At 35.5% G+C, this 12,522-nt stretch overlaps 1 protein-coding gene across 2 annotated transcripts in view; it reads left to right on the top strand.

Moving 5' to 3' along the window:
* LOC140754493 (uncharacterized) overlaps positions 1-12,522 on the top strand; it is a 360,255-nt gene that overhangs the window by 39,856 nt on the left and 307,877 nt on the right. The window contains exon 2 of one of the 2 annotated variants that reach the window (XM_073089515.1): positions 1,043-1,079. The exons of the other annotated variant lie outside the window; for it this stretch is intronic. The gene's annotated coding sequence lies outside the window, so the exon portion shown is untranslated. The remainder of the gene's footprint in view (positions 1-1,042; positions 1,080-12,522) is intronic. 2 annotated transcript variants of the gene reach the window in all.

The following is a 12,522-nucleotide window of genomic DNA, read 5'->3' as shown; positions in this document are numbered from 1 at the left end:
TTCAAAATATCAAAATGTATGCGTCCTGTCGTGGAGTAGTGCATTCGTTATTTCCAAACGTTTGAATGACGAGGATTCAGTCGTTTGGTGTAGTTTTTTACACACAGTCGTTTGGTACTGGAAAAAATAATTCAGAATCTTAGCATTTAAAAATGCTTGTTTTATGTTTTTCAGATTTGCAAAAAGATATAGATAAAGTATATTCCAGAATAATCTAGTTCGATAAATAGGTAATAGCGTAGCGGTCACCAATCTTTCACCTGATGGTAAGTTCATTGCCGTCCTTGGATGTCTATAATCAGCCCCAGATTAGATTAAAGTCCTATCGGAGATGTGTTCCTACCCTGAAAGACTAAGTTGAAACTTCTTAAATAAATATGCTTACCTTACCGAACATTTTAAAGTGGCACCTCTAATGACAACAGAAAATATTTTAATTTTATTGACAACTAACATGAGGTCTAGTTTTTGAAATCGTAATGTCTAATATATAAAATTCTCGTGTCACAATGTTAGTTACCTTACTCCTCCGAAACGGCTTTACCGATGTTCAACAAATTTTATATGCATATTCAGTAGGTTTGAAAATCGGCTACTATCTACTTTTCCTACCCTTAAGTGATAAGGGTTGTTCACCCTTAACATGTTTTTTATTTATATGGCAACACAACGTTTGCCAGGTCAAATAGTTTCATTATATTATTTGAAGAATCACTCATGAATCTGACAACAAATTACTGTTTCCGAAAACCGCTACACACAGTAAAGTTTGTTTCACGTTTCACTACAATGATTTGTTTAAACATTTTTTTGGTAATAAACAGTTTACATGATAGCAGATATTACGAAACAGTTATTATCTCATGTCATTTATGTTGTACGTTAAAATTCGAATTTAAATACCGAAATGAATAATTATTAATTAAAAGCAATTATTTGAGCCGTGTTCATTAATCCGCTGTGGTTTTTGTGTTAAATGGAAACCTATCATTTTTGAATAGTTTTTTGATTAAATGAAATGATGTATTTTATTTCTTTTCAGATTGCATTCGGTTGGATATTTTGGGAATACATAATAGGTATGTTTTTATTATCTTTATAAAACTTAATAAAAACTTATTAATTATTTTATTATTAAATTCGTTATTATTCCACTTTATATAACATTGAAGCAGTAAAAATCACCAAGTAAAGTGCACCAGATGGTAATTTATGACTGCTGCCTATGGGTATCGGTGACCAACTCTACCAGAAGCATAGATTAGTAAAGATTACTCACTCCTAACAAGAAAATGTAACCAGTTTTGACAATTGAAATTTTCGTGTTTGTAAAATATTAAAAAAATGTAGTTTTTAGAGCATTTACGAATGAAACGATGTTTCTCCGCACATTTTTTTCTTCGATTTCGTGTGTTTGCACCACTTAACGGCACATGTGGTCATCGTTCCGCGTAAATTACACCATGACAGCCATTAAATGGCTGACACATTGTTAGCCATAAAAGCCATTTAATGGCTTCCTTCAATTACAAGGCGGTGAGATATCTATACTTATCTATGACCTGAAGCCGATCACAGGAACGCAAAACTGCTCCAATTTCTGCAATATTGGCTTTACCACCTACCACGTTAATGGTTAACGATGGCATGTACTATTAATGGTGGCAAGTATAGTGGATTGATAGTTTATTATTGGACGCGCACGAATCCTATGAGGGCGGGAGGGTGGTGTAGGCATCAGTGAGACATTAAAAGGTTGATGATGATTAATGATAGGTTTTTTTTTCTAAACATAGAAGTATAGAATCAGCTTAATAATAATAGAATAAAGAGTTTAATATGCGTTTAAGTTTTTAAGCGGCTCACAGATATCTTGCGGAAAATTTTATCGGCCTACCTAGCACTTAGGGGTGTTATTTATTAATAGGGTTGTCAACAGAATTCATTTAAAATATGTTATTTTTAATTACCTGTCTATTACTGTGTGTAAAACACAATCTGGCAGTAGCCACTTACCATTATTCTCCTGAATTATAAAATGGAACAATCAAAATATGCCCTGAAAATAAAATCTTGCGATTCAGTCTATACATATATAAAAATGAATGTCTATCTATATGCCCTTTATAGAATCGTTAACTATGCATTTGATTATGTGATGATCTATAGCAAAGTTGAGGTACGTGAGCCCACGAAGGTTTCTGAGTTGGTACCAATTTTCAACAGATGGCACCGCTGTCATTCCAATGAAGATTCAAATTTTCAGTATATAACTGAATATGTCATGTTATTTTTTTTAAAACGCAGGCGAAGCCACGGGCTCTACTAGTTCCTAATAGAAAAACCCTAAATAGGAAAGGTCAAAAATAAAAATATTATATTTATACAGGATAGCAATACTCAATTTTGATTTCCTCCGCAAGTTTTATTTATTTAATGTCTTTTTTAATTATCTGGCAACCCTAGCTTAGGTAGCGACCCCAAAGTTCCTAAAAGGATTACAAATAAGTAGATAGGTATCTCCAGTCTATTATATTTATCGGTGGTCCCCAGGCTGAACACGAGTGGCTATTTAAATATTCCACCAAGACGCTCGTCTCATTACAGGCGAGCGATTATTTTATGCGTAGTGTTTAAATATTACAAAGATCTTTACTGCACCTTAATAGGTTTCACATTAGTTTAGAACTTTGAAAGGGAGACAGACTTTTACGAGGCGTTCCAGCTTAGTCCTCAGGGGTAGCGGCGCATCTGTGGCCGACCTCAGGTAGGAATATCTAATCCTATCTGGGGTTGATTACAGATGTCCATGGGCGGCAGTAGCCACTTACCATCAGGTGGACTGCGTGCTCGTCTGTTACTCCTATATTATAAAAAAGAACTTTTCACTCTATTACCAAGGGTATTGTTTGTCACATTTTGCCGCGTACGTACAAAATGTGGATTGAAATTCCTTCTGAGGTATTCCCTGAGCGCTATGACACGGGGCTTTTCAAGAGGGGTGCAAAAAGAGTTCTCGTCCAAAGCCGGTGATGCATTGGCGAGTCTTCTGGTGTTGCAATGTCCATAGGCGCCGCTGACTGTTCCACCAGGTAGCTCGTCTGCCTTGTCGTTAGGTATAAATATAAAAAAATAATTCAGAGTTGAGGATTTGAGTATATAAGCTTTTGTAAGAATTTAGTGTTTTTATGTTTGTGTTATATAACTAAGTATTGTTGAAAATTTACGTATCATTCGTATCACCCCAACGCCATCTATTGTTGAGTCCTATAACTAAGTATTGTTGAAAATAATAAAATGAATAAAAATAAATAAAAAATAATGAACATTTGGTGGTACGGAAGCCTCCATTTGCGAATTCGACTTGTAATTAGCGAATTATTATTTAAATTCCATTTGTATTAAACAAATGGATTTTTTATTAACGAACGGTTTCAAATATTTCGAATTCAAAGTTTGCTTCTTATTTCACTGCAGGCATAGTATCCACCTTCAAAAGAAAAATACTCGATTTCGATTTAAAAGAAATGCATTGACAGCAAAACTTTATCCCACCGGTGTCGTATTTAACGGTACTTGTTTAATCCCACAGGAGTCGTAGGCAGAAAGGTTAGGTGTTAGGGATGTCGATTTGTGATCGATTGATCGGAAAATTCGTTTTTGGGACAAAACTATCGATCCTTTAAATCTATATTAAGCAATTTATTAACCACTAGCTGACCCGGCAAACTTTTACCGCCTTAAAATCTATTTATCAAATATATTTCATATAAAATATAGCCTATGTTACTCGTAGATAATGCAGCTTTCGAATGGTGAAAGAATTTTTAAAATCGGTCCAGTATTTTTTGAGCCTATTCATTGTAACCAAACAAACAAACAAAGGTTTCCTCTTTATAATATTAGTGTAGATAATATCGACATTTTTTTTTGTTTTTGTTATACAATTAACAAGATGGTGTTATATTAATCGTACCTACTTATTTTTTTGTCGATCTAATACCTGAGTTGTCTAATGAGCGAAATTTAAAAAAAATGGACGATCTGTATTTAAAAAAATCGATTCTCTAATTTTATATATTTTTGTAAATCAATTATTTTCTTCCAACTTCGAATCGAATCGGTTTAATCTTATGTATAAAATTTTCGCGTCACAATGTTAGATACCGTACTCCTCCGAAACGGCTTTGCCGATTTTCACCAAATTTTATATGCTTATTCAGTAGGTCTGAGAATCGGCTATTATCTATTTTTCATACCCCTAAGTGATAAGGGTTGTTCACCCTTAACACTTTTTTATTTACATGGCAACACAACGTTTGCCGGATTCGCTAGTCATCGATAATTTCAGCCCTAATCGCCACCCCTATGCGGTGGTAAGAATTATTACTTCCCTGTTTTGTCTCATGAATATTTTCTCGCGTACCGTCGTTAGTTACGTGTTACTGGTGAAAGTTCTTTATTATGTATATCAAGAACACTTATGTGTTAATACTGTGTAGACATCAAGTCAAAAGCCTTTGGAATTCTGTTAGCTATGAATCAATTTTGTGAACGTGAGAGTATCGTTTGTGGTTCGACTCCGGTAACACCACTGCCACACCTGTTTCTGATTAATAACAGCAGTGTCTTCCGGTAGCAACGCATTTGTAGCCGAACTCATGTAGGATTCTTATTTCACTTGATAACAAATGTCCATGGGCGGCAATAGCCACTTATCATCATATGAACTAACATTTTGTCTTAATAAAATTATCCTGTATATATTTATTTGTTTTGTTTCAATTGTATTTCTTTTTAATTTCATACAAGATTCTGGAAAACATGTTGTTGTAATAAAAATACGCAATGACGTTCTAACCAAAATTGCGGCTATATTTTATAGATTAAGGCTTTTTCGTGCTTGATTAAGTCTATGTTACCTCCAAAACAACCTTGAATTAACGCATTAGACTAAAAGCTTAAGTGAAACTTTCCATTTTTCAACGGAAAATTCTATACAATTTTTTGTTACGTTCCTTAAAGGTTTTTTTTATGAACCTAATTGATTATATGCTTTCTGTTTTATGTAATAAATTTTGGAGGAGCATTCTTCCTTATATTCTTAACGGTGGTAGAACCCGTTTTGACTCGGTGGTACCACCGCCATATCTTTTTCTGCCTAAGAAACAGTGTTAAGCGCTGTTGTGTTTTGTTTCAACTTAGTCAGATATAGCAACGCATCTGTGGCAGACTAGGAATCGCATCTTATCTGGGGTTGATACAGATGTCCATGGACGGCAGTAACCATACACCATGCACACTTGTTTCCTAATCCCATCTTATAAAAGCAAAAACGATAGATGATACAACCTAAGCAATTAGCGGTAACAATTTTAATTAATGCTAGAAGAAAGGCGTGCTACGTCACAGGCAATGTATGGCGGTATTCGGGTAGCTGGGCGAGGGGGGAGCGTGAAATTAGCAATCCAGACAGGCGGAACTAGCAGGTACATACATAAGTGGTAAACAGTTACGAATCCGTAAGCTATAGAGCTCAGGGATATTTGAAACTATAAATAGGATAAGAAAGCTACCTACAACGTAATTTGTCATTCAGGATTAAAAGTAAGTGGGACGGACATATTTAAGTCATAAAATACATAGTTTTAAAACCAAATAACTATTACGATGATTTTATTTGAGGAACAATTGATATATTTAAGAAAAACAGGCAAACAAAGGTATTCGATAATAAGTAGTAATTGACCGGATCGTCAACAACCCATTACTGTCCCACTGCTGGGCACGGGTCTCCTCTCCGAATGAGAAGCATTAGGCCATAGTCCACCGCGCTGGCCAAGTGCGTATTGGTGGACTTCATATACCTTTGAGATTTTTTTTTATAAAGCAGGTATGCAGGTTTCCTCACGATGTTTTCCTTCATCGTTTAGCAAGTGATAATTAATTTCTAATACGCACATAACTTTGAAAATTCAGTGCCGGGGATTTGAATCTCGGACCCCTCGATCGACAGGCCGTGTTTCTTAACCACTAGGCTATCACTACTTCCGACGTAGTAGTAATTGACCGGATATAGGGTAAAAAGGTTTATCTGCGATTTATTACCACTTGGTTGTAACTTGCTCTTAATAAAGTTCTAACCCCACTTATTTTGAAATATAATTATATGTCAAATATCAATCAATTGTAGATAATGTGATAATATTATTATTAAAGTTGAAAGTTTTCTAAATCTTACCAAATACCATAGTTAGTTATCGTACTTCTGTTAAACATCGCATGCTGTGACTATTTATAAATGGAATTACATGTAAGTTCTAGATATTAACACGTTCCCTGCGGCACAGATTTTTCTGTACTTTCCATTACTGCGTTACGAGTTGTTTTAAACCTCGTCCTATATCCGACATTGTGGCGGCACGAGGCGTGTTAAATCCCACCGCCCGAAGGAGACTAAAATCCTTTTTTTGGCGCCAAATAAGACAAAATCGACGGATTTTGTCTTGATTATTATTAACAATGAGTTGATTAACCTAAAACTGCCGCCGCCCTTGGTTAAATTCGTTACTTTAGATTCTATGGGTAAAATAAAATGTGGGTCTAATGCACCTCGGACCGCACTGAAAAATGGCAGGTTTCCATATAATTTAGTGATGGGAAAATAAATATCGATTTTATTTTATTGTCTTTATTTATCAACGTTATGGACAGAATGATTACAAAAAGGGGAAAAGTTATGGATGTTTTTCATTGAAACATTTCAGACAATAAGGTTTTTTGCAAACAGTGCATTCCGTGAGATTTTTTTTTTGGTTTTTTTGTCTGCCTCACGACATGTCAAGAATGTGCGGAGTTTTTCGTAGCATCCGACACATCTCTTCTTCTTTGGACCCTTATCGAGATGATGTGCTTTCTTTGCAGTGGATTCTGAAAAGTAGGAGCGAGTAGATTAGGGTAAAGAGTAATCGGAATACTCGGTAACGATTTTGCCTACGTTTCCTATATCAATAATGTAGCTACTTAACTTTTGTTTGAACCATAACAGGAAACGTAATTATCTATAATGTAATTTCTTACTATACGGATATACGCCTAGCCTGCCAAGTCTCACTACTGTAGGACTACCATGAGTTTACAAAAGTATTACTCGCTAGCGACTGCGTAAAATAAATGTATGAAAAATTGTACAGCGCCTCTGGTGGTTACTCGTAGAACTAAAATCCGTAGTGACGTAACTCGATACGTAAAAAACCTATCGAAATCAAATCGCTAGCGAATGTCATTATGATCTATTGCCATACAAATTCGGTCCCATGAGTCATTAATTTGACAGACGTTGTCAAGAAATACCGTAACGATAGTAGTTATGTTATTCACTAGCAAAATGACAATAGTTTTCTATTTACCATTTCTATAGTGGCGTTTCTATGCCAACTCATGGTAATGCTACTGGACTTTCACCTAGACAGAGTATATTTGTGACTTACCTGTTTTTGAAATATCTTCCTGTATTCTGATTCTGGCTCAGATTTTTCAACCGGTTTTTCTTCATCTTCCTCCATGATCAACTTTTTTCGGCAACGTTTCGACATGATAATTTTCAACATAAAGACAGCGGTCCTACTTCGTCGCTACGCAGCCTCGACTGCGTTGCACAACACTAACCACGTGAAGCTAGCGTGGGGTGCGGTACGAGGTGCGTGGGGAAACGAGGCGTTCCCAACCTCGTTCCGCACTGTGTTAGCATTATTATTTGTTCAGTGCGGTACGAGGTCTAACAAACCCGACATTAGGTTGGTGTACCATAGAACTAGGAATCAGTAGCACATCACAAACATATAGTATCACTCTCCTACACTGAACCAGACGGAAGTTATGCCTCTCGCACCACAGAGAAGTTAAAGTTTTTTCTTATCGCTATAACGACCAGACATGGACGAGGTGTTTTAAGCCGCGTTCCGCAGCTAACGTGTTAAGGACACATATTGTTACATCATAATATAACATGTATTTCTGTTAATAGTCCAATAAAATAAATAAATTATGTCAGTGATCTACCTTCAGGTAGATTAAAGTTTTTGCATAAAAATATCTGTATCTTTGAGTATTTTTTCATTTTCTCGACATATAGTTATCATTCAAATTAAACGCTTAACATTATTAAACAATTAAAATAAAATACTTCAACACATTTTTTTAATATGTACAGTACGACTCAAATGATAAAACGGGTTACCAGTTTCTGTATAAACGCACCTCGTACGTGAATGTCGTTTGTAAAGAAAGAACAAAGCCAGATAAATGATTGTCGTGTCGCGAGTAAATCCGGAGTCGCTCCAGGGGACTGAATATTGATTCGGAGTTTACAGGGTAATGTTACAACGGTTTTAATGTTTAGATAATGTGGTAAGGTATGCATTTATTTAGTTTTGTTTAATAATTTATGTATTTTAGTGTTTAAATATAAGAAGATTTAGGTATTTCGGTATTTGAGTTGTGTATTTGAGTAATGAGTGTTTGTCTATACGGGCATTTGAGTATAAGAGTATTTAGTATTTTAGTATTACGTGTTGAACTTGGAAGCAGTAGGAAATTATATGTTTTATAGGGATGTACCATAGGTACATCCATTTTGAGCCTCTGTGAGCTGTTGTGTTCTGGTTTAAATCCTGTAGTAAAACAAGAGGCTTACACAAGACGTTCCAACTTAGTCTTCAGGTAAAGCATCTGAAACTGACTTGAGTCAATCTCATATGCAGCATTATTCTAGGTAAATTGAATGATCATATGCTACTTATTTTTTGTAAAAGACAAAATAAAATGTTTATCGTGTCGTGAGTAAGTCCGTAAAGTCACTCCAGGGGACTGAATATTGATTCGGATTTAACAGGATAATGTTACAACGGCCTTAATTTTTAGATGTCGCGATAAGTTTTGTATTTAAGTGTTTTTATTCGATTATTTTCGATTCGATTATTCGATTATTATTTAGGTACTTGAGTATCTATTTGAGTATAATGTACTTAAGTAGTATTTAAGTTTCTTGTAGTTCGACTGGGGAAGTTTTACTGCCTTAAATAATTTGAACTTATACCTGCTGTGTTGTGGTTTGAAGTCCGCAAGTATTGAGTGAAAAGTAGTGATAGCCTAGTGGTTAAGAAACTCAGCTTCTCAATCAAGGGGTCCGAGGTTTAAATCCCCGGCACACACCTCTGATTTTTCAAAGTTATGTGTGTACTAGTGGTGTCCGCGGCTTCGCCCGCATATCAAAGATATAATAGGACATACATAAAACAGAAAATTCGTACCTTCGTTGGAATGACAGTGGTGCCATCTGTCGGTCTTACCAACTCCCAAACCTTCGTGGACAACAACTTTGCAAAAGATCATCACTTGATCCAATGCATAGTTTCCGATTTTATAAAATGTATATAGACAAATATTCATTTTTATATAAATAGATAGATGATCGACTAACATGGATAAGTAAAGTAACTGTAGGTAAATTATGAAAAAATCGAATTTCGATCTTCTGGGTTGAAATATCGATTCACTGAATCGATCCATTACTGGAGATCAATTAAAATAATTGTTTTTTTGGTTCAAAAGATCATTTCTCCGATTAATCGATCTCAGATCGCCATCCCATCCGTAGTTCCCGTGGGATTTCCGGGATAAAAACTATCCTATCTCCTTTCTCGGGTCTCAGATTATCTTTGTACAAAATTCCATTCAAATCGGTTCAGTGGTTTAGCCGTGAAGAAGAGACAGACAGACAGAGTTACTTCCACATCTATAATATTAGTAAGGAAGTAAGGATTTGCTGACGGATACATAATTTGTTTGATCCCGATAACCTTTTTTTTCGCTATCCTCGAAAAAAGATCGAAGATAGAATCGATTCTTAGGGCCTCGATTTTTTTGTGAATCGATTTATTGCACTTCGATTCGAATCGATTCAAAAATCGATCTTTTTCGGAAAGAATCGCCACCTCTAATATAATCCCAATAAATCTATATAAACAAATATAATGTTGCAACCGTCTTCGATTGCAAGAATTGATATTTTTAAACTCATGGTTATTTAGAGTATGCCAAAAGACCCACTAACGTAGGTAGGATCCATTACTGGAGACCGATTAAAAAAGTCGACTTTTTTTCGTCAAAAAGATCGATTCTCTGATTAATAGATCTAAGATCGCTATCTGGGATAAAAATATTCCTATGTCCATTCTAGGGTCTCAAGACTATCTTTGTACAGAATTTCATTAAAATCGATTCAGTGGTTTAGGCGTGAAGAAGAGACATACATACAGACAGAGTTAATTTCGCATTTATAATATTAGTAAGGATATCGATTAAAATAATCGACTTTTTGGTCCAAAAGATCGATTCTCCGATTAATCGATCTTAGATCGCCATCCCTAGTTCGCGTGGGATTTCCGGGATAAAAACTATCCTATGTCCGTTCTCGGGTCTCAGACCATCTTTGTACAAAATTTCATTAAAATCGGTTCAGTGGTTTAGGCGTGAAGAAAAGACAACCAGACAGACGGACAGAGTTACTTTCGGATTTATAATATTAGTAAGGAGTAAAGATTAAAAAATAATTATCACTTGCTTAAACGGTGAAGGAAAACATCGTGAGGAAACCTGCACACCTGAGAGATAAAAAAAATCTCAAAGGTACGAGTATGTGAAGACCAATACGCACTTGGCCAGAGCGGTGGAATATTGCCTAATCCTTCTCATTCTGAGAGGAGATCCGTGCCCAGCAGTGGGACTATAATGGGTTGATGATGAAGTAATTTATACTCTCAAATGCTCAAATTCGTATATGAGTATAAAGTACTTCAATTGTATTTAAATATTAAGTTTATAATTCGACTGGGAACGTTTCACTGCCATACCTACTGTGACTTTGACACAGCTGCTTTGTTCTGGTTCGATGTTTGAGAACTTACACGAGACATTTCGTCTTTGTCCTTACGGCAATGCATCCTTAGCTTACTCTGTGTAGGAATTCAACCCTATTTAGAGTTGATTATGTCCATGGTTAAACGCTTTATACACTTACAGCTTCACAGTAAGATTTTCTGTGTCGTGGGTGCCATTGACACAAAAACTAATACCCAAGAACGTAGACACAGAAACAGATCTAAATTTATTATTTACGTATTTGTCTGCCTAAGGAACCAGGGTCTTTCTGTGCGTCAGACCGGAATGGTGGAAACTCCGCCACGCTGCACGTCATACAAGAGACCTAGATGAATGCATATTTACTCATTTGCCATTTTTATATTGTTAAAAAATATTGTCGAATAGCGACTAAACCCAGAGCGAGTCGCTCCAGGGGACTGATTATTGATACGGAGTTTACAGGATAATGTGACGTCTGCTTAATATTTAAAATGGAAGGAAATATGGATAAGACGCGAATTTCAAATATTTTCAAACTCCACAAAATTACTGGCAAAGTTTAACGACTGCTGTCTAATGATAATATCCGGGACTGACGTTTTCTATGGATCGTCTAAATCATAAAGCACTTGCGATCGCGGTTAGGAATTGTATGAGTGACAGCTGGCAGTGGGGGCAAAATAGGGTTGAAGGGTTGTAACTAATAGATTTAATTATTTATTTATGAGAGAAAAAGCAGTGATACCCCAGCGGTTGAAACTAGGTCTCTCTATCAAGGGGTTTAAAGTACGACATCCTTTTCTTTCAAAGTAATGTGCGTGAAAGAAATGAATTATTATTTTACCACGGTGAACGTACACATCTAAGAGTCTTTAAAAAAGTTCTCAAAGTTGTGTAAAAATTCCTATTTAGTTTGGCCAGTGCGGTAAACTAGATCCTAAATTCCTTTTACTTTGAGAGGAGACCCGATCCCAGCTGTGGGACAGTAATGGAAGTAACGGATATCTTTCTATTCTCAGTGTGACGTCAGTACCAACTATCCATATTTTAACTGAAACAGAGTACAGTTACCCAGCAAGTTGAACTATAGTATAATGCAGACAGTAATGAAAGTTGTTACAATGTTTAAGGTCTTGCTCCATCGCACACGGTAAGCGAGAGGCGATGAAAATTATTTGTAAAACGTAAAAATACTATAATTGTTTTAATCGTGCTGCATACATTGGATGCGTTTGGGTCGTTTCATGTAAATTTAAAAGCGCAAATTTGAGTGTAAAGTATAAAGTACCGACTGTAAAGTATTATTTTTAAATGTAATATAAAACAGTGTAAAACTTTTTCTCTAAAGTGCACTGAAATCTATGTATACTTTAGTTGCATTAACGAAGAAAAAGCTATTTTATCGTTTATCGTTAGTATGGATCAGTGTGACATGTCCGTAATACACATAATGGGGGTAAAATAAAGCTGTTTTAATGTTATTGCAAGTTTTATGAAATTTACACACCGCTTTCTAAGCTTTCAGGTGCGATTTTAAAATATTCTTTAATGTGCTTTAAATAGTACAAAGTAGTTTTTATTTAATACACACATTGTAGA

This window comes from Epargyreus clarus, unplaced genomic scaffold, assembly GCF_041222505.1.
Source record: "Epargyreus clarus isolate Ecla_fem2 unplaced genomic scaffold, WU_Ecla_fem_2.2 ptg000029l, whole genome shotgun sequence".
NCBI classification, from domain to species: domain Eukaryota; kingdom Metazoa; phylum Arthropoda; class Insecta; order Lepidoptera; family Hesperiidae; genus Epargyreus; species Epargyreus clarus.
The sequence above is the reverse complement of the archived record's forward strand: the minus strand, read 5'-3'. Positions and strand labels throughout refer to the sequence as shown.